The 25,787-nt window shown below is 48.8% G+C and overlaps 1 protein-coding gene across 3 annotated transcripts in view; it reads left to right on the top strand.

Annotated features, from left to right (window-relative positions):
* Window positions 1-208: 208 nt before the first annotated feature.
* Window positions 209-25,787, top strand: part of LOC110535119 (amyloid-beta A4 precursor protein-binding family A member 1) — a 132,005-nt gene continuing 106,426 nt past the window's right edge. For all 3 annotated transcript variants that reach the window (XM_036936392.1, XM_036936393.1, XM_036936391.1), the window contains exon 1: window positions 209-336. The gene's annotated coding sequence lies outside the window, so the exon portion shown is untranslated. The remainder of the gene's footprint in view (window positions 337-25,787) is intronic.

The following is a 25,787-nucleotide window of genomic DNA, read 5'->3' as shown; positions in this document are numbered from 1 at the left end:
TTAAACAGACTAGGGATTTTATGTGTGAAGTCGAGTTGAAGACAATAGAACCCGTTCAAGACAGCTGGAGCAGCCGGCCAGTGCTGGATACAATTCCCCCCCCATTTAAAGATGCTTTTTGCAGGCATTGTTTGTAATCCCCCTCTGATGTCACGCCCGGTGGCTAGGAAGGAAGGGCTGAGGCAGCGCGCGCACAGCACACACAGACCAACCGACAGCTGACTAGCCCAGCCGGGTAGAGCGAGAGGGAGAGGTGGGGAACGAAACGACAGACGGTGGAATTGCATGGAAGACTCACCGCACTCTTGTAGAAACACCGATATCGAAACACCTGAGGTGAGATGAATTGCGTTGATTGCTTTTGAACGAACCGCTGCGCGTTCATGCTATATTATGGTGTTATGAACAAGGAGACACTTTTCTATACGAGTGTTTTGTTGAACGAACAGTAGCAGAGATAGACTCTAATCGAATGCCACTTGAGGAGGGGCCAGGACAACCTAGTCCGTGATCTTGCTGCTGAGTTTGTCATGGCCAGCAGGAGATTAAGCTGTTCCAGATAAGAAATAGAAACATAGTTAGTTAGAATGTATCGGAAGGAAAACATGACAATAAATAACATGAAACGTTCTATGCGGGGGGATAGAATATATTCTAGAATCTGTTCTGGGCCCGATCATTGGCAGGTGTTCAGAACGCATTGATCGGATTCGATCATTTTACAACAACAGAAAATAGTACATAGAATAAAATATAACAATTGATTTACGGACGAGATTATTTTCTAACTTTCAGGAGATTAAACATAGTGAAGTTATGGCGGAGATGATGCTTTGAGTTGCGCACCAAGTGCATTCGTTGTGATTCTATTCTCTGTGTATCAAAACAGATAATACGTGTCTGCATGACAGTTCGGCTATAACACGTTGGCTTTGCTTCAGGTGCCATGGGATATGCTACATCTCGTAATTTGATGGCAAAAACGAGATGTTTTTTTCCCCCAGGGCAGCCCCTCCTAAACCTCCCCATATCAGTCCTATTGATATGGCGGGGCTCTGGTCTACTCTGGGCTGATTCATCCTGTTTGCAGACACGCAGCTTGGCTTCTGTAACAAGTGAGCATTCATTACGACGAGTGTCCCTGGGATAATTGTTGCTGCCGCAGCTGCCTCCACGGGGACCGGGGCTCGGTCGGTGTTCTTGCTCAGTAGTGCGCTACGGTCTGTGAGCTGATGAATGGCGGCACCGACCCGGAATACGCAAGCACCGTATGTGCTCCATATTTTGCCTTCCTGACAAATATTCGTCCCAATTGTCCCCTCGGCTTGTAGGTTTCGAAGCAGGTGGCAAGGGGGGGAAAAAAAAACAAGCGACCTTATTAAGGTTGAAATATTTTACGTAAATGTTTTGGGTTTTCGGAGTTGTGTTTTGGGGTTTTCCCCAACTCAGAGCTCTCGGTTTGTGTGTTTCGTCCAGCACATCTAGTTGCGGCACACCTCTGACATCCGACCGATGTTGCTGCGGTGCAGCAGAGAAGATGTACCCAGTCTGTATCATACAGGCATGTCTATATGGGTATCGATTGATTGGCGAATGGACGGTCGTGCTTTTGAGTCCTTCGCAAGATCTTGGCAATGTCAAATATAAATGTAATAAAGAACAGTCTAAGCCATTGAATCATAGTTTTATTGAAAGCAAAAATCTTACTGCGTTTGTAAATTGATGCTCATATCGCAGCGTGATATAGGCTACAGGAGAGGATTGTGTCAAAACAGGTTTGATGTGATGACAGTAGCCTAGTCAAACCCATCCAAAGGGATATAGAGATGAATGCTGTGTGTCACGTGCCATTCATGTTACGTTATCCTGCTGTTTGTTACTGTACATCATGTTTATGCCACAGATACTGTAGTGTTGCTAAATAAATCTTACTTTCCCACAATTAATCCTATAGTCATTGAGATGAGCTAGTATGTGTTTGTTTAGGCTATTGGCATTCAAACACAGCTGTGGAGTCCGGGACAGAGAGGCTATATGACCGCTAATACTAATGCTGTAATAGGATGGAATACTAATGCTGTAATAGGGTTGAATACTAATGCTGTAATAGGATGGAATACTAATGCTGTAATAGGATGGAATACTAATGCTGTAATAGGATTGAGTACTAATGCTGTAATAGGATTGAGTACTAATGCTGTAATAGGATGGAATACTAATGCTGTAATAGGATTGAGTACTAATGCTGTAATAGGATGGAATACTAATGCTGTAATAGGATTGAGTACTAATGCTGTAATAGGATGGAATACTAATGCTGTAATAGGATTGAGTACTAATGCTGTAATAGGATGGAATACTAATGCTGTAATAGGATTGAATACTAATGCTGTAATAGGATGGAGTACTAATGCTGTAATAGGATTGAATACTAATGCTGTAATAGGATGGAACAGGATTCTTGATCCTCCTTCCTTGTTGGGCCAGTAAACTGTGTACATGCTTAATAAAAGGGTTGATCACCATGGAAATGAACATAAACAGGCAGGGCAGATATTGAATTGAAATGGGGTTTAGCCCAGTGGTCATAAAACCTGGTCCTAGAGAGCTAGCTGCAGGGGGTGCAGGCTTTTGTTCCAGACCAGCACCGACTGACAACCCTGATTCAGTAATGAAGGTTTTGGTGATTAGTTGAATCAGGTGTGTTAGTGCTGTACTGTATTTGATGATGTCAAAGTGGGGTAAATCAAGACATGTGTGGTCATCATTGACTGTTACGGTTTACTCCGCGTGCATTGGATTTCTGAAAGCTTTGTGTGTGTGTGTGTGTGTGTGTGTGTCTCTCCTCTTCTCCCCCAACCCTGATTGCCTTGGCCTGCCTCTCAACATGTCAGCCATTGATTGCTTGTCCCCTCATCTCTCCAGCCCTTCACATTGGCAACCTACAGCTACAAACTGCTGCTGAGCTTTTTCAAATGAGACACGTTGTCCCTGTTTCAGAATGAGATGTGATTGTTGGACAGCAGGTCGAATTAGATGTTATTGGTTGGACAGCAGGCCGAAGGAGATGTGATTGTTGGACAGCAGGCCGAATTAGATGTTATTGGTTGTACAGCAGGCCGAATGAGATGTGATTGTTGGACAGCAGGCCGAATTAGATGTTATTGGTTGTACAGCAGGCCGAAGGAGATGTGATTGGTTGAACAGCAGGCCGAATTAGATGTTATTGGTTGTACAGCAGGCCGAAGGAGATGTGATTGTTGGACAGCAGGTCGAATTAGATGTTATTGGTTGGACAGCAGGCCGAATGAGATGTGATTGTTGGACAGCAGGCCGGATTAGATGTTATCGGTTGGACAGCAGGCCGAATGAGATGTGATTGGTTGAACAGCAGGCCGAATGAGATGTGATTGGTTGGACAGCGGGCCAAATGAGATGTTATTGGTTGAACAGCAGGCCGAATGAAATGCTATTAGTTGAACAGCAGGCAGAATGAGATGTTATTGGTTGAACAGCAGGCAGAATGAGATGTGATTGTTTGGACAGCAGACGTAGCTATACATGGCAGCCTTCCTGCTGCGGTGGAGGTTGTCAAGAGGAATAACACTACTGGAGCTGAGAGAGATGAGTAAAGGATGGGAGCAGAGAGATGAGTAAAGGATGGGAGGAGAGAGAGAGAGGGGGAGGGAGGAGAGAGAAGGGGAGGGATGAGAGAGAATGGAGGGAGGGAAGAGAGAGAATGAGGGAGGAGAGAGAATGAGGGAGAGATGGATGGAGGAGAGAGAATGAGGGAGGGAGGAGAGAATGAGGGAGGGAGGAGAGAGGGAGGGAGAGATGGAGGAGAGAGAATGAGAGAGGGAGGGATGGAGGAGAGAGAATGAGGGAGATAGATTGAGGGAGGAGAGAGAATGAGGGAGGAGAGAGGGGGATGGAGGAGAGAATGAGGAGGGAGGAGAGATAATTAGAGAGGGAGGGAGGAGAGAGGGGGATGGAGGAGAGAGAATGAGGGAGGGAGGAGAAAGAATGAGGGAGGAGAAGAGAGAAGGAGGGAGGAGGGGGAATGAGGGAGGGAAAGAGAGAATGAGGGAGGGAGTGATGGAGGAATGAGTGAGGGAGGGAGGAGAGAGAATGAGGGAGGGTGAAGAGAGAATGAGGGAGGGAGGAGAGAGAATGAGTGAGGGAGGGAGGAGAGAGAATGAGTGAGGGAGGGAGGAGAGAGAATGAGTGAGGGAGGGAGGAGAGAGAATGAGGGAGGGAGGAGAGAGAATGAGGGAGGGAGGAGAGAGAATGAGGGAGGGAGGAGAGAGAATGAGGGAGGGAGGGAATATGCCATTATCAATAAAACGTCACAATTCGGTGGATTTGGCTGCTGGGGGGTAAGGAGACCCCAGCTCCGCTAAAACCCTTGACAACTATGTGCCATTTAAGAGATTGTTAAATACATTTTATAACTATTTGGTTTTTAATATCATCACCTCTTGAAGAGCAGTCAGAACTACACATCTCCGATTTATTCCACATTTAGCTCTATTAGAGTTGTACAGCAAGTAACTGCATGCTTTTCATGTTCAGTAAACATCAATTGATCATGTCATTTCAGATACGTGAGGGTAGCCTATCAGATACGTGAGGGTAGCCTATCAGATACGTGAGGGGAGCCTATCAGATACGTGAGGGTAGCCTATCAGATACGTGAGGGGAGCCTATCAGATACGTGAGGGTAGCCTATCAGATACGTGAGGGTAGCCTATCAGATACGTGAGGGGAGCCTATCAGATACGTGAGGGTAGCCTATCAGATACGTGAGGGGAGCCTATCAGATACGTGAGGGTAGCCTATCAGATACGTGAGGGGAGCCTATCAGATACGTGAGGGGAGCCTATCAGATACGTGAGGGGAGCCTATCAGATACGTGAGGGTAGCCTATCAGATACGTGAGGGTAGCCTATCAGATACGTGAGGGTAGCCTATCAGATACGTGAGGGGAGCCTATCAGATACGTGAGGGTAGCCTATCAGATACGTGAGGGTAGCCTATCAGATACGTGAGGGTAGCCTATCAGATACGTGAGGGGAGCCTATCAGATACGTGAGGGGAGCCTATCAGATACGTGAGGGTAGCCTATCAGATACGTGAGGGTAGCCTATCAGATACGTGAGGGTAGCCTATCAGATACGTGAGGGGAGCCTATCAGATACGTGAGGGGAGCCTATCAGATACGTGAGGGGAGCCTATCAGATACGTGAGGGTAGCCTATCAGATACGTGAGGGTAGCCTATCAGATACGTGAGGGTAGCCTATCAGATACGTGAGGGGAGCCTATCAGATACGTGAGGGGAGCCTATCAGATACGTGAGGGGAGCCTATCAGATACGTGAGGGTAGCCTATCAGATACGTGAGGGTAGCCTATCAGATACGTGAGGGGAGCCTATCAGATACGTGAGGGTAGCCTATCAGATACGTGAGGGGAGCCTATCAGATACGTGAGGGTAGCCTATCAGATACGTGAGGGTAGCCTATCAGATACGTGAGGGTTGCCTATCAGATACGTGAGGGTAGCCTATCAGATACGTGAGGGTAGCCTATCAGATACGTGAGGGGAGCCTATCAGATACATGAGGGGAGCCTATCAGATAAAGGGGAGGGGAGCCTATCAGATACGTGAGGGGAGCCTATCAGATACGTGAGGGGAGCCTATCAGATACGTGAGGGGAGCCTATCAGATACGTGAGGGGAGCCTATCCATTTGGCATGTAGCTGGCTAAGAACTAAAAACATGTCAGTTAGTTTGCTTCATCAGAGATTAGGCTTTTGGAAAGAGCTTGACATCAGCAAGTCCTCGTCCTGGTAAAGTTGTCAGTCAGACTATTGTCATCACCACTATAGATGACAAGCAAATCAAACACTATTTGGAAAGAGCCATCTAGTTTATCCGCTGAATGTTAGCTTCATAACTAGCCACATTGACGTGAACTGTTATTAGCTAGCCAATTTGAAATGGTCCATCAAGTAATGTAGCCTATCATGTCCATCAGCAGCCCCCCCCCCCCTTTCAGCACCCTTCAGCATCCTGCCTCCTCTCCTCCTACCTCCTCATACCTCCTACCTCCTCCTACCTCCTCTCCTCATACCTCCTACCTCCTCATACCTCCTCTCCTCCTACCTCCTCTCTTCATACCTCCTACCTCCTCCTACCTCCTCTCCCTCCTACCGCCTCTCCTCCTACCTCCCCCTCCTACCTCCTCTCCTCCTACTTCCTCTCCTCTCCCTCCTACAGCCTCTCCTCCCCCTCCTTCCTCCTCTCTCTTACCTCCTCTCCTCATACCTCCTCTCTTCCCCCTCCTACCTCCTCCTACCTCCTCTCCTCCCCCTCCTACCTCTCCTCCTCCCCCTCCTACCTCACCTCCTCCCCATTCTACCTCCTCTCCTCCCCTTCCTACCTCCTCTCCTCCCCTTCCTACCTCCTCTCCTCCCCTACCCTTCCTACCTCCTCTCCTACCTCCTTTCCTCCCCCTCCTACTTCCTACCTCCTCTCTTCCCCCTCCTCCCCCTCCTACCTCCTCTCCTCCCCCTCCTACCTCTCCTCCTCCCCCTCCTACCTCACCTCCTCCCCATTCTACCTCCTCTCCTCCCCTACCCTTCCTACCTCCTCTCCTCCCCTTCCTACCTCCTCTCCTCCCCTACCCTTCCTACCTCCTCTCCTCCCCTTCCTACCTCCTCTCCTCCCCTACCCTTCCTACCTCCTCTCCTCCCCTCTCCTACCTCCTTTCCTCCCCCTCCTACTTCCTACCTCCTCTCCTCCTACTTCCTACCTCCTCTCCCCTCTTACCTCCCCACCTCCCCCTCCCTCTCATCTCCTCTCCTACCTCCTCCCCATTCTACCTCCTCTCCTCCCCCTCCTACCTCCTCTCCTCTCCCTCCTACCTCTCTCCTCCCTCCCTCTCTTACTTCCTACCTCCTCTCCAGCTACCTCCTCTCCTCCTACCTCCTCTCCTTCCCCCTCCTACCTCCTCTCCTACCTCTCTCCCTCTCTTACTTCCTACCTTCTCTCCTCCTACCTCTCCTTCCCCCTCCTACCTCCTCTCCTCCCCACTCCTCCTCCCCCCCTACCTCCTCCCCTCTCCTCCCACACCTCCTCCCCTCTCACCTCCCCCTCCTACCTCCCCCTCCTACCCTCCTCTCCTCCCCTCCTCTCCCCTCTCCTACCTCCTCTCCTCCCCTCTCCTACCTCCTCTCCTCCCCTCTCCTACCTCCTCTCCTCCCCTACCTCCTCCCCCTCTCCTACCTCCTCCCCTCTCCTCCCCCTCTCTCCTCCCACCTCCCCCTCCTACCCTCCTCTATCCTACCACCTCTCCTCCCCCTCCTACCTCCTCTCCTCCCTCTCCTACCTCCTCTCCTCCCCTCTCCTACCTCCTCTCCTCCCCTCTCCTACCTCCTCCCCTCCCCTCTCCTACCTCCTCCCCCCCCTCCTCTCCTATCCTACCACCTCTCCTCCCCCTCCTACCTCCTCTCCTCCCCCTCCTACCTCCTACCCTCCCCTCTCCTACCTCCCCTCTCCTACCTCCCCTCTCCTACCTCCTCTCCTACCTCCCCTCTCCTACCTCCTCTCCTACCTCCCCTCTCCTACCTCCCCTCTCCTACCTCCTCTCCTACCTCCTCTCCTCCCCTCTCCTACCCTCCTCCTCCTGCTTCCTACCTCCGAGATGGAAATAAGAGTTGTGAAATGGTTTCCAGGACTCCTCTTCTCTCTAAGGACAGACAGAGTGTGTGTTAAGATGAACATGTCTGTGTTATTGACCTGCATGTTGAGCGATATACCATTTGTTGGCTAGTATCTATATCACTCTCCACACACACACACACACACACACAAATATACAAAAAAAACTTCTAGATCTAGCGGGTAAGTAATTGTCATGCGTTTCTCTCAGCTAGTCTCTTCCTTCCCTAGGGATGGATTGTGTTGAGTCAGTGCTCTTCATTGAGCTGCGTGCTCGCAGGCAGCAGAGTCCCGGGGTAATGAAGATAGTACACAAAGCTATAGCTTAGTGTAGCAACTAACCTTGTCAGATTCACACTGTAGGGCCAACATGGCCTGTACTGTACAGGCCTACATAACCAGAATCAGCCCAGTGACTGGGCTCAGTAGTGTGACAAGATGTGAATAGCAATGTTACAGCTCGTATATGCACTGAGAGGACAAACAATAAGAACATTTTCCTAATATTGTGTTGCACTCCCCCCTTTTTGCCCTCAGAACAATCTCGATTTTGTCTGAGTATGGACTCTACAAGGTGTTGAAAGCGTTCCACAGGGATGCTGGCCCATGTTGACTCTACAAGGTGTTGAAAGCGTTCCACAGGGATGCTGGCCCATGTTGACTCCAATGCTTCCCACAGTGTCCTTTTGGTGGTGGAACATTCGTGATACACACAGGAAACTGTTGAGTGTGAAAAACCCAGCTGTGTGGCAGTTCTTGACACAAACATGTGCGCCTGGCACCTACTACCATACCATGTTCAAAGGCACTTAAATATTTTATTTCTTGCCCATTCACCCTATGTCTCAAGTTTGAGTGATCGTGCAATTGGCCAGATGACTGCAGGAATGTTCACCAGAGCTGTTGCCAGATCATTCAATGTTAATTTCTCTACCATAAGCTGCCTCCAACATCATTTTAGAGAATTTTGCAGTACATCCAACCAGCCCACAACTGCAGACCATGTGTATGGCGTAGTGTGGGCGAGCGGTTTGCTGATGTCAACGTCGTGAACAGACTGTCCCATGGTGGCGTGGCGGTGGGGTTGTGTTATGGGCAGGCATAAGCTACAGACAATGAACACAATTGCATTTTATCGATGGCAATTTGAATGCACAGGGGTACCGTGACGAGATCCTGAGGCCCATTGTTATGCCATTCATCCGCCACCATCACCTCATGTTTCAGCATGATAATGCACGGCCCCATGTGGCAAGGATCTGTACACAATTCCTGGAATCTGAAAATGTCCCAGTTCTTCCATGGCCTGCATACTCACCAGACATGTCACCCATTGAGCACGTTTGGGATGCTCTGGATCAATGTGTACGATAGTGTTCCTGTTCCCTCCAATATCCAGCAACTTCACACAGCCAATGAAAAGGAGTGGGACAACATTCCACAGGCCACAATCAACAGTCGGATTAACTCTGTGTGAAGGAGATGTGTCACGCTGCATGAGGCAAATGGTGGTCACTACAGATACTGACTGACTGGTTTTCTGATCCACGCCCCTACCTTTTAAGGTATCTGTGACCAACAGATGCATATCTGTATTCCCAGTCATGTGAAATCCATAGATTAGGACCTAATGAATTTACTTCAAAATACTGATTTCCTTATATGAACTGTAACTCAGTAAAATCTTTGAAATTGTTGCATGTTGCGTTTATATTTTTGTTCAGTATAGTACATACGATTGAAGTCAGAAGTTTTCATACACTTAGGTTGGAGTCATTAAAACTCATTTTTCAACCACTCCACAAATTTCTTGTTAACAAACTATAGTTTTGGCAAGTCGGGTAGGACATCTACTTTGTGCATGACAAGTCATTTTTCCAATAATTGTTTACAGACAGATTATTTCACTGATTTCACAGATTATTTTCACTTATAATTCACAATTCCAGTGGGTCAGAAGTTTACATACACTAAGTTGACTGTGCCTTTAAACAGCTTGGAAAATTCCAGAAAATTATGTCATAGCTTTAGAAGCTTCTGATAGGCTAATTGACATCATTTGAGTCATTTGGAGGTGTACCTGTGGATGTATTTCAAGGCCTACCTTCAAATTCAGTTCTTTGCTTGACATCATGGGAAAATCAAAAGAAATCAGCCAAGACCTCAGAAAATAAATTGTAGACCTCCACAAGTCTGGTTCATCCTTGGGAGCAATTTCCAAACGCCTGAAGGTACCATGTTCATCTGTACAAACAATAGTATGCAAGTATAAACACCATGGGACCACACAGCCGTCATACTGCTCAGGAAGGAGACGCGTTCTGTCTCCTAGAGATGAACGTACTTTGGTGAGAAAAGTGCAAATCAATCCCAGAACAACAGTAAAGGACCTTGAGAAGATGCTGGAGGAAACGGTTACAAAAGTATCTATATCCACAGTAAAACGAGTACGATATAACCTGAAAGGTCACTCAGCAAGGAAGAAGCCACTGCTCCAAAACCGCCATAAAAAAGCCAGACTGGTTTGCTGCAGGGGGGACAGGGGAGACTAAACAAAATAAATAGCAGGAAAATGATGTGGATATATTGGATATATATCTCAAGACATCAGCCAGGAAGTTAAAGCTTGGTCGCAAATGGGTCTTCCAAATGGACAATGACCCCAAGCATACTTCCAAAGTATGTGACAAAATGGCTTAAGGACAACAAAGATATTGGAGTGGCCTTCATAAAGCCCTTACTTCAATCCTATAGAAAAGTTGTGGGCAGAACTGAAAAAGCGTGTGTGAGCAAGGAGGCCTACTAACCTGACTCAGTTACACCAGCTCTGTCAGGAGGAATGGGCCAAAATTCACCCAACTTATTGGGGGATACCCAAAACGTTTGACCCAAGTTAAACAATTTAAAGGCAATGCTACCAAATACTAATTGAGTGAATGTAAACTTCTGACCCACTGGGAATGTGATGAAAGAAATAAAAGCTTGTAACACTTGTAATCTGTGGAAGGAGAGGAGGACCAAGGTGCAGTGTGGTAAGTGCTCATATTATTGAATGAAATATGCAACACTAGACAAAACAACAAACAAACAGTCCTGACCGGTGAAACAAAAACACTAAACAGGAAACAACCACCCACAAAACTCAATGGAAAACAGGCTACCTAAATATGGTTCTCAATCAGGGACAACGATTGACAGCTGCCTCTGATTGAGAACCATACCAGGCCAAACACAGAAATAGAAAATCATAGACAAACTAACATAGACAACCCACCCCAAATCACGCCCTGACCAGACTAAAACAAAAGACAAAACAAAGGAACTAAGGTCAGAACGTGACAGTAGCTGAAATAAATCATTCTCTACTATTATTCTGTCATTCTTAAAATAAAGTGGTGATTTTAACTGACCCAAGACAGGGAATTTTTACTGGAATTAAATGTCAGGAATTGTAAAGAACTAAGTTTAAATGTATTTGGCTAAGGTGTATGTAAACTTCAAACTTCAACTGTAAGTACCCCTGTCTTAGTGGGATGCCCAGATAAGCATGTTAATTGACACAGTAATTCAATTAATTAACCATCTTATTTGATCCACGAGATGGACAGACACACACACACACACACACACACACACACAGCTTCTAGATCCATTTGAAGTTCTGTGGCCAACTAAATTAATAATGACATTTTTTTCGAGGGTCTGAAAATTAAATTGTCCAATATCGGAGGAGGCATTTTTAATTAGTCATTTTTCACCATAATGCCTGGTTGTCTGCCTCTCTTGTAATGCTTGGGATTTTAATTACTGTCAGTGTCTCATCACCTCAGCTGACAAAGTATGGAATTGTTTCTAGCAGGTGTTTACTCACCATCAACGTCTGCTCTGGCTTCCCACACTCCTCTCTGCTACCCACACTCCTCTCTGCTACCCACACTCCTCTCTGCCACCCACACTCCTCTCTGCTACCCACACTCCTCTCTGCTACCCACACTCCTCTCTGCTACCCACACTCCTCTCTGCTACCCACACTCCTCTCTGCTACCCACACTCCTCTCTGCCACCCACACTCCTCTCTGCTACCCACACTCCTCTCTGCTACCCACACTCCTCTCTGCTACCCACACTCCTCTCTGCTACCCACACTCCTCTCTGCCACCCACACTCCTCTCTGCTACCCACACTCCTCTCTGCTACCCACACTCCTCTCTGCTACCCACACTCCTCTCTGCCACCCACACTCCTCTCTGCTACCCACACTCCTCTCTGCTACCCACACTCCTCTCTGCTACCGACACTCCTCTCTGCCACCCACACTCCTCTCTGCTACCCACACTCCTCTCTGCTACCCACACTCCTCTCTGCTACCCACACTCCTCTCTGCTACCCACACTCCTCTCTGCTACCCACACTACTCTCTAGCAAGTGAACATAAATAACTCCTTTTTAATTTACGCTTCAGTGGCGAGAGGATGTTTTGGAGATTACAATCAGAGATAGTCTGTTACAATTATGAAAATGACATGCATGTTTATCACAATACAGTATGCTGTGTTTGTTTCCATTAATAAACAGGTTCAACTCAACTAGACATGATTTTGTATTTCAGTCATTTATGAAACATAAAGCAAGGAGAAAAGATAATACCACAGCTATTCATGAAAATAAGCATAATTGAGAAAGAATGGTAATCCAGTCATCCTATTTATTCTCCCTGACTCTATTGGCCATTTCCAGAGTTTACACTTCACTGCGTTAGTAACATTATGTTGGGAAGAAGCTGCTTGGCCTATATTAATGTTTAAGCAGGGTGTATCGAGCTGCCAGCGTTGCCTCCCTCTCTGCCTGCCTGCCTGCTTCCCTCCCTGCCTGCCTCTCTCCATCCCAGCCTCCCTCTCTGCTTGCCTGCTTCTCTCCCTGCCTGCCTCTCTCCATCCCTGCTTCCCTCTCTGCTTGCCTGCTTCTCTCCCTGCCTGCCTCTCTCCATCCCTGCCTCCCTCTCTGCTTGCCTGCTTCTCTCCCTGCCTGCCTCGCTCCATCCCTGTCTCTCTCTCTGCCTGCCAACCTTCATCCCTGTCTCTCTCCATCCCTGTCTCTCTCCCTGCCTGCCTCTCTCCATCCCTGCCTCCCGCTCTGCTTGCCTGCTTCTCTCCCTGCCTGCCTCTCTCCATCCCTGCCTCCCTCTCTGCTTGCCTGCTTCTCTCCCTGCCTGCCTCGCTCCATCCCTGCCTCCCTCTCTGCTTGCCTGCTTCTCTCCCTGCCTTCTTCGCTCCATCCCTCCCTCCCTCTCTGCTTACCTGCTTCTCCCTGCCTGCCTCTCTCCATCCCTGCCTCCCGCTCTGCCTGCCTGCTTCTCTCCCTGCCTGCTTCTCTCCCTGCCTGCCTCTTTCCATCCCTGCCTCCCTCTCTACCTGCTTGCTTCTCTCCCTGCCTGCCTCTCTCCATCCCTGTCTCTCTCTCTGCCTGCCAACCTCCATCCCTGTCTCCCTCCATCCCTGTCTCCCTCCCTGTCTCTCTCTCTGCCTGCCAACCTCCATCCCTGCCTCCCTCCATCACCGTCTCCCTCCCTGCCTGCCTCCCTCCATCCCTGTCTCCATCCCTGCATCCCTGCCTCCCTCTCTGCCTGCCTGCCTGATTCTGACCCTGTCTCCTTCCCTGCCTCCCTCTGCCCCTCCCCATCTCCCTCCCTCCCTGAGCTTTCCCTGTTTCCCTCCCCCCTACCTTCCTGCCTCCCTCCCTCCCTCCACTCCCCCCCCCCGCTCTTCCTGCGCTCTCCCTGCCTCCCTCCCTACACCCCTGTCTCCCTGCTCCCTCCCTCCACCCCTGTCTCCCTGCTCCCTCCATCCACCCCTGTCTCCCTGCTCCCTCCATCCACCCCTGTCTCCCTGCTCCCTCCATCCACCCCTGTCTCCCTGCCTCCACTCTCCCTGCCTCCCTCCCTACACCCCTGTCTCCCTGCTCCCTCCCTCCACCCCTGTCTCCCTGCTCCCTCCCTCCACCCCTGTCTCCCTGCTCCCTCCCTCCACCCCTGTCTCCCTGCTCCCTCCCTCCACCCATGTCTCCCTGCTCCCTCCCTCCACCCCTGTCTCCCTGCTCCCTCCCTCCACCCCTGTCTCCCTGCTCCCTCCCTCCACCCCTGTCTCCCTGCCTCCCTCCCTCCACCCCTGTCTCCCTGCTCCCTCCCTCCACCCCTGTCTCCCTGCTCCCTCCCTCCACCCCTGTCTCCCTGCTCCCTCCCTCCACCCCTGTATCCCTGCCTCCCTCCCTCCACCCCTGTCTCCCTGCCTCCCTCCCTCCACCCCTGTCTCCCTGCCTCCCTCCCTCCACCCCTGTCTCCCTGCCTCCCTCCCTCCACCCCTGTCTCCCTGCTCCCTCCCTCCACCCCTGTATCCCTGCCTCCCTCCCTCCACCCCTGTCTCCCTGCTCCCTCCCTCCACCCCTGTCTCCCTGCCTGGTGGATGAGTTGATATGAGTCTGGGGAGGAATATAGTTGTTCAGTGTACCATACAGAGTCTGTCTATACTGTAGCTCAGTTGTATTTGGTGGGCTTTGCTGGGCCTCAGGGGGCTCTGCCTCTGCTTTATTATAGTCATATAGTGTCTCTGCTGGTCCAGGGGAGGGAGGCTTCTGACATCTGTCTGGGGAAGAACCGACCTGCCTGGGGTCCTCTCTGTCTCTCTGTGTCTCTCTCTCTGTATCTGTCTCTCTCTCTGTATCTGTCTCTCTCTCTGTATCTGTCTCTCTCTGTATCTGTCTCTGTCTCTCTCTCTGTATCTGTCTCTCTCTGTATCTCTCTCTCTCTCTGTCTCTCTCTCTCTCTGTCTCTGTGTCTCTCTCTCTCTGTGTCTCTCTGTGTCTCTCTGTATCTCTCTCTCTCTCCGTCTCTCTGTCTCTCTCTCTGTATCTCTCTGTATCTCTCAGTCTCTCAGTCTCTCTCTCTGTATCTGTCTCTCTCTGTATCTGTCTCTCTCTGTCTCTCTCTCTGTGTCTCTGTGTCTCTCTCTCTCTGTGTCTCTCTGTGTCTCTCTGTATCTCTCTCTCTCTCTCCGTCTCTCTGTCTCTCTCTCTGTATCTCTCTGTATCTCTCTGTATCTCTCTGTCTCTCAGTCTCTCTCTCTGTATCTGTCTCTCTCTGTATCTGTCTCTCTCTCTGTATCTGTCTCTCTCTCTGTATCTATCTCTCTCTCTGTATCTGTCTCTCTCTCTGTGTCTCTCTGTATCTCTCTCTCTCTCTCCGTCTCTCTGTCTCTCTCTCTGTATCTCTCTCTCTGTATCTCTCTGTATCTCTCTGTATCTCTCTGTCTCTCAGTCTCTCTCTCTCTGTCTCTGTGTCTCTGTCTCGCTGTTCTTCCTCACCCCAGTTCTCTCTGTGGACACATTTAATCTTCCTCTCAATGCTGCACATTGTTGTGGCTGTCTCTTTGTTTACATTAAAAACTTGGAGAATTTGGTTGTAAATTCTACAGTAAACGCTCTTCTCTGCTCCGGTGGTGTGTGTTTGGGGTGCAGGGGAGAGATGGCACACAGAGGCCTAGAAATGTCATCTGTACCAGCAGCTAGTAAAGGCTCTGTGACAGAGTTAGTTACTGACCTCCCACTCTGCTACTGAGCTGTCTCTTCCTACCTCCCACTCTGTTACTGAGCTGTCTCTTCCTACCTCCCACTCTGTTACTGAGCTGTCTCTTCCTACCTACCAGTCTATGTTACTGAGCTGTCGCTTCCTACCTACCAGTCTCTGTTACTGAGCTGTCTCTTCCTACCTCCCACTCTGCTACTGAGCTGTCTCTTCCTACCTACCAGTCTCTGTTACTGAGCTGTCTTTTCCTACCTCCCACTCTGCTACTGAGCTGTCTCTTCCTACCTCCCACTCTGCTACTGAGCTGTCTCTTCCTACCTCCCACTCTGCTACTGAGCTGTCTCTTCCTACCTCCCACAGCTAGTAAAGGCTCTACCTCCCACTCTGTTACTGAGCTGTCTCTTCCTACCTCCCACTCTGTTACTGAGCTGTCTCTTCCTACCTCCCACTCTGCTACTGAGCTGTCTCTTCCTGCCTCCCACTCTGCTACTGAGCTGTCTCTTCCTGCCTCCCACTCTGTTACTGAGCTGTCTCTTCCTACCTCCCACTCTGCTATTGAGCTGTCTCTTCCTACCTACCAGTCTCTGTTACTGAGCTGTCTCTTCCTACCTCCCACTCTGCTACTGAGCTGTCTCTTTCTACCTACCAGTCTATGTTACTGAGCTGTCTCTTCCTACCTCCCAATCTGCTACTGAGCTGTCTCTTCCTACCTACCAGTCTCTGTTACTGAGCTGTCTCTTCCTACCTCCCACTCTGCTACTGAGCTGTCTCTTCCTACCTACCAGTCTCTGTTACTGAGCTGTCTTTTCCTACCTCCCACTCTGCTACTGAGCTGTCTCTTCCTACCTCCCACTCTGCTACTGAGCTGTCTCTTCCTACCTCCCACTCTGCTACTGAGCTGTCTCTTCCTACCTCCCACTCTGTTACTGAGCTGTCTCTTCCTACCTCCCACTCTGTTACTGAGCTGTCTCTTCCTACCTCCCACTCTGCTACTGAGCTGTCTCTTCCTACCTCCCACTCTGTTACTGAGCTGTCTCTTCCTACCTCCCACTCTGCTACTGAGCTGTCTCGTCCTACCTCCCACTCTGCTACTGAGCTGTCTCGTCCTACCTCCCACTCTGTTACTGAGCTGTCTCGTCCTACCTCCCACTCTGTTACTGAGCTGTCTCTTCCTACCTCCCACTCTGTTACTGAGCTGTCTCTTCCTACCTCCCACTCTGTTACTGAGCTGTCTCTTCCTACCTACCAGTCTCTGTTACTGAGCTGTCTCTTTCTACCTCCCACTCTGTTACTGAGCTGTCTCTTCCTACCTCCCACTCTGTTACTGAGCTGTCTCTTCCTACCTCCCACTCTGCTACTGAGCTGTCTCTTCCTACCTCCCACTCTGTTACTGAGCTGTCTCTTCCTACCTCCCACTCTGTTACTGAGCTGTCTCTTTCTACCTACCACTCTGTTACTGAGCTGTCTCTTCCTACCTCCCACTCTGCTATTGAGCTGTCTCTTCCTACCTACCAGTCTCTGTTACTGAGCTGTCTCTTCCTACCTCCCACTCTGCTACTGAGCTGTCTCTTCCTACCTACCACTCTGTTACTGAGCTGTCTCTTCCTACCTCCCAATCTGCTACTGAGCTGTCTCTTCCTACCTACCAGTCTCTGTTACTGAGCTGTCTCTTCCTACCTCCCACTCTGCTACTGAGCTGTCTCTTCCTACCTACCAGTCTCTGTTACTGAGCTGTCTTTTCCTACCTCCCACTCTGCTACTGAGCTGTCTCTTCCTACCTCCCACTCTGCTACTGAGCTGTCTCTTCCTACCTCCCACTCTGCTACTGAGCTGTCTCTTCCTACCTCCCACTCTGTTACTGAGCTGTCTCTTCCTACCTCCCACTCTGCTACTGAGCTGTCTCTTCCTACCTCCCACTCTGCTACTGAGCTGTCTCTTCCTACCTACCAGTCTCTGTTACTGAGCTGTCTCTTCCTACCTCCCAATCTGCTACTGAGCTGTCTCTTCCTACCTACCAGTCTCTGTTACTGAGCTGTCTCTTCCTACCTCCCACTCTGCTACTGAGCTGTCTCTTCCTACCTACCAGTCTCTGTTACTGAGCTGTCTTTTCCTACCTCCCACTCTGCTACTGAGCTGTCTCTTCCTACCTCCCACTCTGCTACTGAGCTGTCTCTTCCTACCTCCCACTCTGCTACTGAGCTGTCTCTTCCTACCTCCCACTCTGTTACTGAGCTGTCTCTTCCTACCTCCCACTCTGCTACTGAGCTGTCTCTTCCTACCTCCCACTCTGCTACTGAGCTGTCTCTTCCTACCTACCAGTCTCTGTTACTGAGCTGTCTCTTCCTACCTCCCACTCTGCTACTGAGCTGTCTCTTCCTACCTAACAGTCTCTGTTACTGAGCTGTCTCTTCCTACCTCCCACTCTGTTACTGAGCTGTCTCTTCCTACCTCCCACTCTGTTACTGGGCTGTCTCTTCCTACCTCCCACTCTGCTACTGAGCTGTCAGATTGAGGGAGAACCAGTCTCTGCTACTGAGCTGTCAGATTGTGGGAGAACCTGTCTCTGCTACTGAGCTGTCAGATTGAGGGAGAACCAGTCTCTGCTGCTGAGCTGTCAGATTGAGGGAGAACCAGTCTCTGCTACTGAGCTGTCATATTGTGGGAGAACCAGTCTCTGCTACTGAGCTGTCAGATTGAGGGAGAACCAGTCTCTGCTGCTGAGCTGTCAGATTGTGGGAGAACCAGTCTCTGCTACTGAGCTGTCAGATTGTGGGAGAACCAGTCTCTGCTACTGAGCTGTCAGATTGTGGGAGAACCAGTCTCTGCTACTGAGCTGTCAGATTGAGGGAGAACCAGTCTCTGCTGCTGAGCTGTCAGATTGTGGGAGAACCAGTCTCTGCTACTGAGCTGTCAGATTGAGGGAGAACCAGTCTCTGCTACTGAGCTGTCAGATTGTTGGAGAACCACTCGGGAGCAATGAGCTGTCAGATTGAGGGAGAACCAGTCTCTGCTACTGAGCTGTCAGATTGAGGGAGAACCAGTCTCTGCTACTGAGCTGTCAGATTGTGGGAGAACCAGTCTCTGCTACTGAGCTGTCAGATTGTGGGAGAACCAGTCTCTGCTACTGAGCTGTCAGATTGTGGGAGAACCAGTCTCTGCTACTGAGCTGTCAGATTGTGGGAGAACCAGTCTCTGCTACTGAGCTGTCAGATTGTGGGAGAACCAGTCTCTGCTACTGAGCTGTCAGATTGTGGGAGAACCAGTCTCTGCTACTGAGCTGTCAGATTGTGGGAGAACCAGTCTCTGCTACTGAGCTGTCAGATTGTGGGAGAACCAGTCTCTGCTACTGAGCTGTCAGATTGTGGGAGAACCAGTCTCTGCTACTGAGCTGTCAGATTGTGGGAGAACCAGTCTCTGCTACTGAGCTGTCAGATTGTGGGAGAACCAGTCTCTGCTACTGAGCTGTCAGATTGTGGGCGAACCAGTCTCTGCTACTGAGCTGTCAGATTGTGGGAGAACCAGTCTCAGCTACTGAACTGTCAGATTGTGGGAGAACCAGTCTCTGCTACTGAGCTGTCAGATTGTGGAAGAACCACTCGGGAGCAATGAGCTGTCAGATTGTGGGAGAACCAGTCTCTGCTACTGAGCTGTCAGATTGTGGGAGAACCAGTCTCTGCTACTGAGCTGTCAGATTCTGGGAGAACCACTCGGGAGCAATGAGCTGTCAGATTGTGGGAGAACCAGTCTCTGCTACTGAGCTGTCAGATTCTGGGAGAACCACTCGGGAGCAATGAGCTGTCAGATTGAGGGAGAACCAGTCTCTGCTACTGAGCTGTCAGATTGTGGGAGAACCAGTCGGGAGCAATGAGCTGTCAGATTGTGGGAGAACCAGTCTCTGCTACTGAGCTGTCAGATTGTGGGAGAACCAGTCTCTGCTACTGAGCTGTCAGATTGTGGGAGAACCAGTCTCTGCTACTGAGCTGTCAGATTGTGGGAGAACCAGTCTCTGCTACTGAGCTGTCAGATTGTGGGAGAACCAGTCTCTGCTACTGAGCTGTCAGATTGAGGGAGAACCAGTCTCTGCTACTGAGCTGTCAGATTGTGGGAGAACCAGTCTCTGCTACTGAGCTGTCAGATTGTGGGAGAACCAGTCTCTGTTACTGAGCTGTCAGATTGTGGGAGAACCAGTCTCTGCTACTGAGCTGTCAGATTGTGGGAGAACCACTCGGGAGCAATGAGCTGTCAGATTGTGGGAGAACCACTCGGGAGCAGTGAGCTGTCAGATTGTGGGAGAACCAGTCTCTGCTACTGATCTGTCAGATTGAGGGAGATCCAGTCTCTGCTACTGAGCTGTCAGATTGTGGGAGAACCACTCGGGAGCAGTGAGCTGTCAGATTGTGGGAGAACCAGTCTCTGCTACTGAGCTGTCAGATTGTGGGAGAACCAGTCTCTGCTACTGAGCTGTCAGACTGAGGGAGAACCACTCGGGAGCAATGAGCTGTCAGATTGTGGGAGAACCACTCGGGAGCAGTGAGCTGTCAGATTGTGGGAGAACCACTCGGGAGCAGTGAGCGGTCAGATTGTGGGAGAACCAGTCGGGAGCAGTGAGCTGTCTCTTCCTACCTCCCAGTCTCGGGAGCAGTGAGCTGTCAGATTGTGGGAGAACCACTCGGGAGCAGTGAGCCATCCTCACCAGTACACACTGTCGTTAATGATATTTTTAGCCACAATATTTGTTGTTAATTACACACCTTTTAAATGTCAGCAGTCATTAAGTGATATATCATCCACCCAAGAGGAAGCTCATTACCATATAGACTCCAGAACCTGATTAGTAGTTTATCAGTGTGGTGTTTTATAAAGCTACTCATGTGTGTGTGTGTGGCACTGTGTTTTCCAAGGACATGAAAGTGTGTATTGTGCAGAGAGGGGCCTGTGGGTAGAGAGGTGAGAGGAGGTTTTGAGAGGTGAGAGGAGGTTGTGACTTTGCTTGAAGATATTTGAATTGGTTCCTCTAACCACCTGTCGCTCCTTATCTCAACTGTGTTCTCTGGCAACACCAGTGTACACACAGCAATTACACCCTGTACTGCCGTTGACTGGATGTAGGAGAGGCAATGACCACATTGGGAATAGCTATGACCTACATGGTAATCTACCAATATCACTGACCACATAGGGAATAGCTATGACCTACATGGTAATCTACCAATAATACTGACCACATAGGGAATAACTATGACCTACATGGTAATCTACCAATATCATTGACCACATAGGGAATAGCTATGACCTACATGGTAATCTACCAATAGACTGGAGTTACAGAGTGAGACTGGAGTTACATAGTTAGACTATAGACTGGAGTTACAGAGTGAGACTATAGACTGGAGTTACAGAGTGAGACTATAGACTGGAGTTAGAGTGAGACTGGAGTTACAGAGGGAGACTATAGACTGGAGTTAGAGTGAGACTGGAGTTACAGAGTGAGACTATAGACTGGAGTTACAGAGTGAGACTATAGACTGGAGTTACAGAGTGAGACTATAGACTGGAGTTACAGAGTGAGACTATAGACTGGAGTTACAGAGTGAGACTATAGACTGGAGTTACAGAGTGAGACTATAGACTGGAGTTAGAGAGTGAGACTGGAGTTAGAGAGTGAGACTGGAGTTAGAGAGTGAGACTGGAGTTAGAGAGTGAGACTGGAGTTACAGAGTGAGACTGGAGTTACAGAGTGAGACTGGAGTTACAGAGGGAGACTATAGACTGGAGTTACAGAGTGAGACTATAGACTGGAGTTACAGAGTGAGACTGGAGTTACAGAGTGAGACTATAGACTGGAGTTACAGAGTGAGACAGGAGTTACAGAGGGAGACTATAGACTGGAGTTACAGAGTGAGACTATAGACTGGAGTTACAGAGTGAGACTATAGACTGGAGGTACAGAGTGAGACTGGAGGTACAGAGTGAGACTGGAGTTACAGAGTGAGACTATAGACTGGAGTTACAGAGTGAGACTATAGACTGGAGTTACAGAGTGAGACTATAGACTGGAGTTACAGAGTGAGACTATAGACTGGAGTTACAGAGTGAGACTATAGACTGGAGTTACAGAGTGAGACTATAGACTGGAGTTACAGAGTGAGACTATAGACTGGAGTTACAGAGTGAGACTATAGACTGGAGTTATATATTCTCAGTTGGATCATAATCCCTCTCAACATATAGGTTACATTGAAGAGACGTTCAGCTGAGGTCAGGGGTCGTAGTGAGGGTGTGAAGCTACGTCTTTACAGTCCATCCCACAGGCCTAGGGTTCTACTGCTCGGTGATGTCGACGTCATTAAGTAGACAGAAAACATATGGCCTGTGTAACCTACACATGACCTCTCCCCTGTGCATCAGACCTGGGTTCAATTTGTATTTGTTCAAATAGTAATCTGTTTGAGCCTGAGTATTTGCATGAGCCTGCCTGGAGTGCGAGATAGGTTGGGTTTGCACTTTTGGTATTATTCCATTGGTTCCATTACTCCAGCCTCCAGGCAAGCTCAATCAAGCCAAGATAAAGTATTTGAAAGAAAATTAATACTATTTGAACCCTTGTCTGGGCTGGAGAGATAGATGGAGAGAGTGAGACAGGGATGGCTGGAAAGAGGGATGGCTGGAAAGGGAAGGAGAGAGAGAGGGAGGGATCGATGGCTGGAGCGAGGGATGGATGGATGATGGATGGATGGATGGATAGAGAGAGGGAGGGACGGAGAGAGGGAGGGAGAGAGGGATCGATGGCTAGAGAGAGGGACGCCTTCACTATGGTGAATCACTAAAACAATACAGAAATACACTACGGAAAAAGAAGGAACAGCATGTCAGAAATCAGCTCAATGTAATTGAAGAATCCATAGACTCTAACCACTTCTGGGAAAATTGGAAAACACTAAACAAACAACAACACGAATAATTATCTATCCAAAATGGAGATGTATGGGTAAACCACTTCTCCAATCTTTTTGGCTCTATAACAAAGAATAAAGAGCAAAAACATATACATGATCAAATACAAATCTTAGAATCAACTATTAAAGACTACCAGAACCCACTGGATTCTCCAATTACATTGAATGAGTTAAAAAGGCCTGTGGTGTTGATGGTATCCTCAATGAAATGATCAAATATACAGACAACAAATTCCAATTGGCTATACTAAAACTCCTTAACATCATCCTTAGCTCTGGCATCTTCCCCAATATTTGGAACCAAGGACTGATCACCCCAATCCACAAAAGTGGAGACAAATTTGACCCCAATACCATGGAATATGCGTCAACAGTAACCTTGGGAAAATCCTCTGCATTATCATTAACAGCAGACTCGTACATTTCCTCAATGAAAACAATGTACTGAGCAAATGTCAAGTTGGCTTTTTACCAAATTACCGTACAACAGACCATGTATTCCCTCTGCACACCCTAATTGACAACCAAACAAACCAAAACAAAGGCAAAGTCTTCTCATGCTTTGTTGATTTCAAAAAAGCCTTCGACTCAATTTGGCATGAGGGTCTGCTATACAAACTGATGGAAAGTGGTGTTGGGGGTAAAACATACGACATTATAAAATCCATGTACACAAACAACAAGTGTGCGGTTAAAATTGGCAAAAAACACACACATTTCTTCACACAGGGTTGTGGGGTTAGACAGGGATGCAGCTTAAGCCCCCACCCTCTTCAACATATATATCAATGAATTGGCGCGGGCACTAGAAAAGTCTGCAGCACCCGGCCTTACCCTACTAGAATCCGAAGTCAAATGTCTGCTGTTTGCTGATGATCTGGTGCTTCTGTCACCAACCAAGGAGGGCCTACAGCAGCACCTAGATCTTATGCACAGATTCTGTCAGACCTGGGCCCTGACAGTAAATCTCAGTAAGACCAAAATAATGGTGTTCCAAAAAAGGTCCAGTCACCAGGACCACAAATACAAATTCCATCTAGACACTGTTGCCCTAGAGCACACAAAAAACTATACCTACCTCGGCCTAAACATCAGCACCACAGGTAACTTCCACAAAGCTGTGAACGATCTGAGAGACAAGGCAAGAAGGGCATTCTATGCCATCAAAAGGACCATAAAGTTCAACATACCAATTAGGATTTGGCTAAAGATACTTGAATCTGTCATAGAGCCCATTGCCCTTTATGGTTGTGAGGTCTGGGGTCCGCTCACCATCCAAGCCTTCACAAAATGGGACAAACACCAAATTGAGACTCTGCATGCAGAATTCTGCAAAAATATCCTCCGTGTACAACGTAGAACACCAAATAATGCATGCAGAGCAGAATTAGGCCGATATCCACTAATTATCAAAATCCAGAAAAGAGCCGTTAAATTCTACAACCACCTAAAAGGAAGCGATTCACAAACCTTCCATAACAAAGCCATCACCGACAGAGAGATGAACCTGGAGAAGAGTCCCCTAAGCAAGCTGGTCCTGGGGCTCTGTTCACAAACACAAACACACCCTACAGAGCCCCAGGACAGCAGCACAATTAGACCCAACCAAATCATGAGAAAACAAAAAGATAATTACTTGACACATTTGAAAGAATTAACAAAAAAACAGAGCAAACTAGAATGCTATTTGGCCCTAAACAGAGAGTACACAGCGGCAGAATACCTGACCACTGTGACTGACCCAAAATTAAGGAAAGCTTTGACTATGTACAGACTCAGTGAGCATAGCCTTGCTATTGAGAAAGTCCGCCGTAGGCAGACATGGCTCTCAAGAGAAGACAGGCTATGTGCTCACTGCCCACAAAATGAGGTGGAAACTGAGCTGCACTTCCTAACCTCCTGCCCAATGTATGACCATATTAGAGAGACATATTTCCCTCAGATTACACAGATCCACAAAGAATTCGAAAACAAATCCAATTTTGATAAACTCCCATATCTACTGGGTGAAATTCCACAGTGTGCCATCACAGCGGCAAGATTTGTGACCTGATGCCACGAGAAAAGGGCAACCAGTGAAGAACAAACACCATTGTAAATACAACCCATATTTATGCGTATTTATTTTATCTTGTGTCCTTTAACCATTTGTACATTGTTAAAACACTGTGTATATATATATATATATATATATATATATACATATATATATATATGTATGTGTATATATATATATGATATAATATATATATATAATAATATATATACTTTATATATTCACTTTATATATTATCTACCTCACTTGCTTTGGCAATGTTAACACATGTTTCCCATGCCAATAAAGCCCTTGAATTGAATTGAAAGGGAGGGAGGGAGGGATGGATGGAGAGGGGGATGGATGGAGGGATGGATGAATGACGAGATGGATGGAGAGAGGGAGGGATCGATGGCTAGAGAGATAGAGGGAGGGATGGAGAAAGGGAGGGATGGAGAGGGGTGGAGGGAGAGAGAGAGAGGGATGGAGGGAGAGAGGGATGGAGAGAGAGAGGGATGGAGAGGGAGAGATAGAGGGATGGATGGATGGAGGGAGGGAGAGAGGAATGGAGGGAGAAAGGGAGAGAGGGATGAGAGAGAGAGAGAGATGGAGAGACAGAGGGATGGAGGGAGAGAGAGGGATGGGTGGATGGAGGGAGAGAGAGGGATGGCGAGAGGGAGGGATTGATGGCTAGAGAGAGAGAGGGAGGGAGGGATGAATGGAGAGGGGGATAGATGGAGGGATGGATGAATGACGAGATGGATGGAGAGAGGGAGGGATCGATGGCTAGAGAGATAGAGGGAGGGATGGAGAAAGGGAGGGATGGAGAGAGAGAGAGAGAGGGATGGAGAGGGGTGGAGGGAGAGAGAGAGGGAGAGAGGGATGGAGAGAGAGAGGGATGGAGAGGGAGAGAGAGAGAGGGATGGATGGATGGATGGAGGGAGGTAGAGAGGTATGAGGGAGAGAGGGATGAGAGAGAGAGAGAGATGGAGAGACAGAGGGATGGAGGGAGGGAGAGAGGAATGGAGGGAGAAAGGGAGAGAGGGATGAGAGAGAGAGAGAGATGGAGAGACAGAGGGATGGAGGGAGAGAGAGGGATGGGTGGATGGAGGGAGAGAGAGGGATGGCGAGAGGGAGGGATTGATGGCTAGAGAGAGAGAGAGAGGGAGGGAGGGATGAATGGAGAGGGGGATAGATGGAGGGATGGATGAATGACGAGATGGATGGAGAGAGGGAGGGATCGATGGCTAGAGAGATAGAGGGAGGGATGGAGAAAGGGAGGGATGGAGAGAGAGAGAGAGAGGGATGGAGAGGGGTGGAGGGAGAGAGAGAGGGAGAGAGGGATGGAGAGAGAGAGGGATGGAGAGGGAGAGAGAGAGAGGGATGGATGGATGGATGGAGGGAGGTAGAGAGGTATGAGGGAGAGAGGGATGAGAGAGAGAGAGAGATGGAGAGACAGAGGGATGGAGGGAGAGAGAGGGATGGGTGGATGGAGGGAG

Source organism: Oncorhynchus mykiss, chromosome 11 (genome assembly GCF_013265735.2).
Source record: "Oncorhynchus mykiss isolate Arlee chromosome 11, USDA_OmykA_1.1, whole genome shotgun sequence".
NCBI classification, from domain to species: domain Eukaryota; kingdom Metazoa; phylum Chordata; class Actinopteri; order Salmoniformes; family Salmonidae; genus Oncorhynchus; species Oncorhynchus mykiss.
This window is presented reverse-complemented; position numbering and strand designations above follow the sequence as displayed.